Genomic DNA, 5,979 nt, shown 5'->3' on the forward strand with positions numbered 1-5,979 from the left:
ACCACGGGAGAGGAGGAGGAGAAGGAGAACAAAAGGTGGAGGAGGAGGGATGAAATAAAAGGGGGGAGAGAGAAGGAGGGGTGGAGAGGCAGATCATCTACACCCTTTCCTGGAGGGGAGGAGTAAAAAAAAAAACTGCAGCTTTGCATGTGTGATTGCACATGTGTGTGTGTTGGATGCACACATGTATCATTAGGCGTCATTAACCCCAAATTATACAGACAGAGGGAGAAAGAACGAAAGAAAGAAAGAAAGAAAGACAGATGCTGCTGCTGCGGACACGTTATTTACATCCCCCATCTGCAAGAGAGAGAGAGACAGAGAGAGAGAGAGAGACAGAGAGAGAGAGAGAGAGAGACAGAGAGAGAGAGACAGAGTTAATCTAATACTGGTGAAGTGTGATTAAAGCTTCATCACTGCTGACGCTTCAGATGAATGTGAAGCTCTGAGGAAAGAAATTAAACACAGAGAGGACGAAGCAGCCGAGGAGGAGAAAGGGTTAAAATCCCAATATCTCTCTCTCTCTCTCTCTCTCTCTCTCTCTCCCCTCCTCCCTCCTTCCTCCCTCGCTCGCCCGCCTCTCTCCACCTGTTCGTGCGGACCCTCGTGCACAGACCTCCACCTGTTTGTGTTGGAATCTGCTGCACGCTCAATCAGAGGTAAGACATGTTTTTATTTCTGCTGCTGCCATGAAAAGCTTTTCTCCTTTATCCAGTTTCTCCTTCTCCTCCTTCTCCTCTTCTTCTCCTCCTCCTCCTTCTCCTCTTCTTCTCCTCCTCCTCCTTCTCCTCTTCTTCTCCTCTTCTCCTCCTCCTTCTTCTTCTCTCCTCTCGTCTGTTTCATATTTGTCTCTGTTTGCTGCTTTTTTATGCACTTTGATAGTTTTTATTCATTTTCATACTCGAAACATTTCAGAGGAGAATGTTGCTCAGCTCTCGTTCATATTTCATGTTTGAATCAAACTAAATTCATATCTGAGTCACTTTGGACGAAAAGTTTGTGCCAAATGAAAGAGATGTAACACGATGATGATCAGACATGATACAGATTCATAATGAATGTTTGGTTAGTTTGTGGTACCAGCTCATTAAAACGCAAACTGATTCCACAGATGGTTTAGTTCAAATTCACTAATAAATATATTATTAATTAACACTGGACTCACACATTCTGTATAATGAAAACTTTCACTCACAGTTTAAAATAATCAAAGTGTCTCGTTGTAAAGGTCCGGTGTGACATAACGCTGTTAACCACCTGCGGTCGCTCTCTCACCTGTTAACCATGCTGTCGCTCTCTGATCACCTGCAGCGATGCCATTCGAACTGGCTCGTTTGTTTGAGAAGCTTTTGGTTCATGGCACCTTTTTATGTCCCTGCTGTATTAGGCAGAGCTTAGTAAATCCCTGTGAAACCCAGAATGACGGAGCTGACTGCAGCGCCGGCGTCCTGTTTCCTTCTGTTGTCTGATGCGATGTATGTTGGTTTCCAAACAGTTCTCATCTGTTTCTCAGAGATGTTTGATGAGCCAACATCATCTATCACAACATGTAAGAAACCCAGAAAAGATATCCACACAACACCACACAACACACACACACAACACACACACACAACACACAAAATACACACCCAACCAACCTTCGAGAAGAAATTCGATGCGGAAATCTGATGATGAAATATTTTTTTGATCTGTCCAAAGATGTTCAATAATCAGTGTTATGTGGCCTGGTCAATGAAACATGCTGCCTTTTGTTTGAATGACTCCTGGTCTTGGTGGCAGTGGATAAAATTAGAGCGGTGGGTTCATCATGCTACAAAAACAAACTTAGTGTCCCCTGCAGCGTCCCTCGTCATGTCTGGTGTCTTAAGGTGGACTGAAGTAGATCAGATGCACGTATCAACACTGTTTTTCCACTCTTATCTATTAAAGTTTGATGTATTTAATCATGAGTTTCACTCTCTGCTTCATTCATCCTGGGCAGGACAAGGTCCCCATGTCTCACCTTCACCAATGTAATGTGAAGTGGTTGGGTCAGGTGATTTCATTGTTTGCTCCTCTCGGTGCCCCTCATGCGCTCGCACAGCAGAAGTTTTTACAACTGTGCTGTGCCTGTGAGAGGCTCCATTCGCGTTCAGGCCCTCCTACTCTGCCCCACCAACTGCAGCGTGCTGGTAGCTCATGTTATAGCTTCAGTTTTTTTAGCCGTGGATTAGAACCTGAAACTGGGGGCAAACAAATCAAAAGCACAAATTGTCTATGTAATGTCCCTCAAATTCTCTTTGTTGGATTGTTTGATTGATTCCTTCAAGATCATTTTGAATGACATGAGATGCAGATCAGCAGTTTTTCTGTCGTGACTCTGGTTGAAACTTCTTGATGCTGCGACTTGTCTTCTCTAACGGGTCTCACGCAGGTTTCGTCCGGATATGTCCCTGTGGGGCGTCGTGTTTCGCGGTGCTTCGTCCTCGCGGTTCCGACTTTCTCTAAAGTCCAGTTATCTAGTTTGTTTTAAAGTAGTAACTGTCCAATTTATCAGTGTCAACGCCCCTCTGAGATAACCGCACTTCTTCTTGCTGAAGCACCTGAGATGGGACAGACACTTTTAAAGGTGTCCATCAGTCCCTGTTTATGTTTTCTGTCCTTCCTAACATGCGGGAAATGAAGATGGATGGATCGCATGGAGAAGAGCTGCAAAGGCAGATACATCACATGGTTGTGGAGTGGGCCTCTGGAGCCTCAAAGAACAGCTTTTTTAAAAAGAATAAATCAATTGTTTGATGAGCGGAAGGCGGGTTTTCCTCAGTGTCTTAGCTGCGCAGCGGCGCGCAGGTGTAAGATTAACGGCTTGCGTGGTGGCAACTCACAGCAATCATGTTAACACAGTTTATCAAAGTACAGGAGAAAATACTGGCCCTGCAGATGTCAGACAAAGTCCGCTTTAAGATTCATGGTGGGAATCGGCTAAATGTGAAAGTTGAAGCCGGACATGAGGCTGGAATTGAAGCTGGACTGAAGCGACTGAGCCGGATTGACCGGACGGACTGAGACGACTGAAGCTGGACTCTGAGCTGACGAACGGACTGAAGCGGATGGAGCGTGAAAGGGCTGAAGCGACTTGAACCTGACGAACCGGTTGACCATTGACTGGACTGCTGGGACGAAGCTGGATTGAAAGCTGGATTAGCTGGGAGAGCGGAACGGAGAAGCCGGACGTGAAGCTCGGACTGAAGCCGGATTGAAGCCGGATTTGAAGCTGGGATTTGAAGCCTACGAACTGATTAAGCCGGCGAAGCGGATTGAAGGCGGAAGAGCTGATGAGCCCGGATGAAGCACGGACTGAAGCCGGATTGAAGCGGGACTGAAGCCGGATTGAAGCCGGACTGAAGCTTGGAATTGACAGCTGGACTGGAGCGGACTGGAAGCGATGAGCGGATTGAAGCTGGGGAAGATTGAAAGCATGGCGGATGAAGCTGGATTGAGACGGAAGCTGGATTGAAGCCTCGGAAGCCGTGAACTGAGCTCGATTGAAGCCGGACTGAGCGAAGAGCGACTGAAGCCCGGATGAGACTGAAGCGATTGAAGCACTGAACCGACCTGGAAAGCCGATTTGAAGCTGGAACGGGAAATGAGAAGCCCGATGAAGCTGAAGCGCGGACTACGCTGACGGCGGACCGGATTGAAGCGGACTTGAAGCTGGGATTGGCTGGAAAAGCCGACTGGAAGCGGACCTGAAGCCGGAATTGAAGGCCGGATGAAGCGGATCTGAAGCCAGGATGGAAGCTGGAAATTGAAAGCTCTGGACGGAAGTCGGACTGAAGCCGGAACTGAGCTGGACTAACGATGAAGTGCTACTGGATTTGAAGCGGATCGGAAGCGGACATGAACTCCGGAGGGAAACCGGACTGAAGCTCGGAACTGAAGCCGGATTGAAGCCGGACTGAGCCCGGACTGAAGCCGGATGGTGAAGTGGACGAAGCTGGACGGAACTGGATGAAAGCTGGATGAAGCTGGATTGAAGCTGGAAACTGGAACCTGGAGCTGGACCTGAAGACCTGAAGCCTGGACCGATGAAGCCGGATTGAAGCTGGATGTGAAGCAATTGACGGACTGAAGCGGATTGAAGCGGACTGAACAGGACGCCGGACGAAGCCTGAAAAGACTGACGGAGGTCGGACTGAAGACGGATGAAGCCGGATGAGCGGATAGGAAAGCTGAAAACTGGAAAATGAGCGGGGTGGAAAGAGCCGGAAGCCGTGAAAGCCGATAACCCACTGAAGCCTGGAGAAGCTGACGAAGCTGGACGAGCTATTAGCTGGAACTGATTGAGCTTGGACTTGAGGTGGATGAGCTGAGAGCGCTGATGAACTACCTTGGAACGGATAGCGGAGGCGGATGATGGAGTTGGAGTGTGGGATGGTTTTTTCCAGAAGGTGGCCCAGAAGTTTTGCTTCTTCCTTAACGGATTTCTTGATTAACGCGTTGTTGGTAAACAGTGCGGCTGCCGTTTGGAGCCTGACAGGATGAGCGGGTCAGGAGAAGGAGACGAGAACAGAAATGAACGAGAGAGATGGAGACCAGCAGAGGTGTGGAGAGGAAAATCAAATCAAATAAGGGTTCCCTCGGTTTATTGGCCCCCCCCCCCCCCATGCATGGGATTGGATAGATGGAGAAGAAGAAGGTGTGGGGTGGGAAAATAGACCAAGAGGAGATGAGGAGGGAGGGAGGAGGATGTTGGGGGGAGATTTTTTTTTTTAACGAGGGAGTTCTTTCTTCTTCACCCCGGGGACACCTATCTGGTCCTGACCACGGGAGGAGGAGGAGGAGAAGGGAGAACAAAAGGTGGAGGAAGGAGGGATGAATAAAAGGGGGGATAGAGAAGGGGAGGTGGGGAGAGGGAGATCATCTAGCACCCTTTCCTGGAGGGGAGGGAAGTAAAAAAAAAAACGTGCAGCTTTGCATGGTGTGATTGCCTGTGTGTGTTTTTGCATGCACACATGTACCAAAGCATGGCACATTAACACCCCAATTATACAGACAAGAGAAAGAAGAACGAACGAAAGAGAAGAAAGAAAAGAACAAGAAAGAAGATGTCGCTGCTCTGCGGACACGTTATTTACATCCCCCATCCTGCAAGAGAGAGAGAGAGAGGGAGAAGAGAGACAGACAGAGAGACAGAGAGAGAGAGAAGAGAGAGAGAGAGACAGAGAGAAGAGAGAAGAGAGAGAAAGAAGAGAGAGAGAGAGAGACAAGAGAGAGAGAGAGAGAGAGTAGAAAATAAGAGAGGATGTATATACATAACTACTGATAGGCTGGTGAAGTGTGAGTTATTAAGCTTCATCACTGCGGACGCTTCAGAATGATGTGAAGCTCTGAGGAAAGAAATTACACCAGAGAGGACGAAGCAGCCGAGGAGGAGAAAGGGTTAAATCCCAATATCCTCTCTCTCTCTTCCTCTCTCCTCTCTCTACTCTCTCCCCTCCTCCCTCCTTCCTCCCCGCTCGGCCTCGCCGCCTCTCTCCACCTGTTCGTGCGGACCCGCTCGTCACAACCTCCACGTTGTTTTGAATCTGCTGCACGCTCAATCAGAGGTAAGACATGTTTTATTTGCGTCTGCTTGCCATGAAAAGCTTTTCTCCTTTATTCCAGTTTTTCTTTCTCCTCCTCTCTTCTTCTCTCCTCCTCCTCCTTCTCCTCTTTCTCCTCCTCCCTCTCTCTCTTCTTCCTCTCGTCCTGTTTCATATTTGTCTCTGTTTGGATGCTTTTTTTATATGCACTTTGATAGTTTTATTCATTTCATACTCGAAACATTTCAGAGAAAATGTTGCTCAGCCTCGCGTTCATATTTCATGTTTGAAATCAAACGTAAATTCATAAAGTGTTTTGTGCCAAATGAAGAAGTGTAACACAGATGACTGACAGACATGAACAGATTCATAATGATGTTTGGTTAGTTTGTGGTACCAGCTCATTAAAACA

General features: G+C 47.7%; 1 protein-coding gene across 2 annotated transcripts in view; it reads left to right on the top strand.

Moving 5' to 3' along the window:
- Window positions 1-311: 311 nt before the first annotated feature.
- doc2a (double C2-like domains, alpha) overlaps window positions 312-5,979 on the top strand; it is a 38,392-nt gene continuing 32,724 nt past the window's right edge. Inside the window, exon 1 of one of the 2 annotated variants that reach the window (XM_027276232.1) lies at window positions 312-659. The gene's annotated coding sequence lies outside the window, so the exon portion shown is untranslated. Of the gene's footprint in view, window positions 660-5,574; window positions 5,592-5,979 lie in introns of those variants that run through there. The other variant, XM_027276233.1, reaches the window with a different exon arrangement.

Source organism: Larimichthys crocea, unplaced genomic scaffold, assembly GCF_000972845.2.
Source record: "Larimichthys crocea isolate SSNF unplaced genomic scaffold, L_crocea_2.0 scaffold33, whole genome shotgun sequence".
NCBI lineage: Eukaryota > Metazoa > Chordata > Actinopteri > Sciaenidae > Larimichthys > Larimichthys crocea.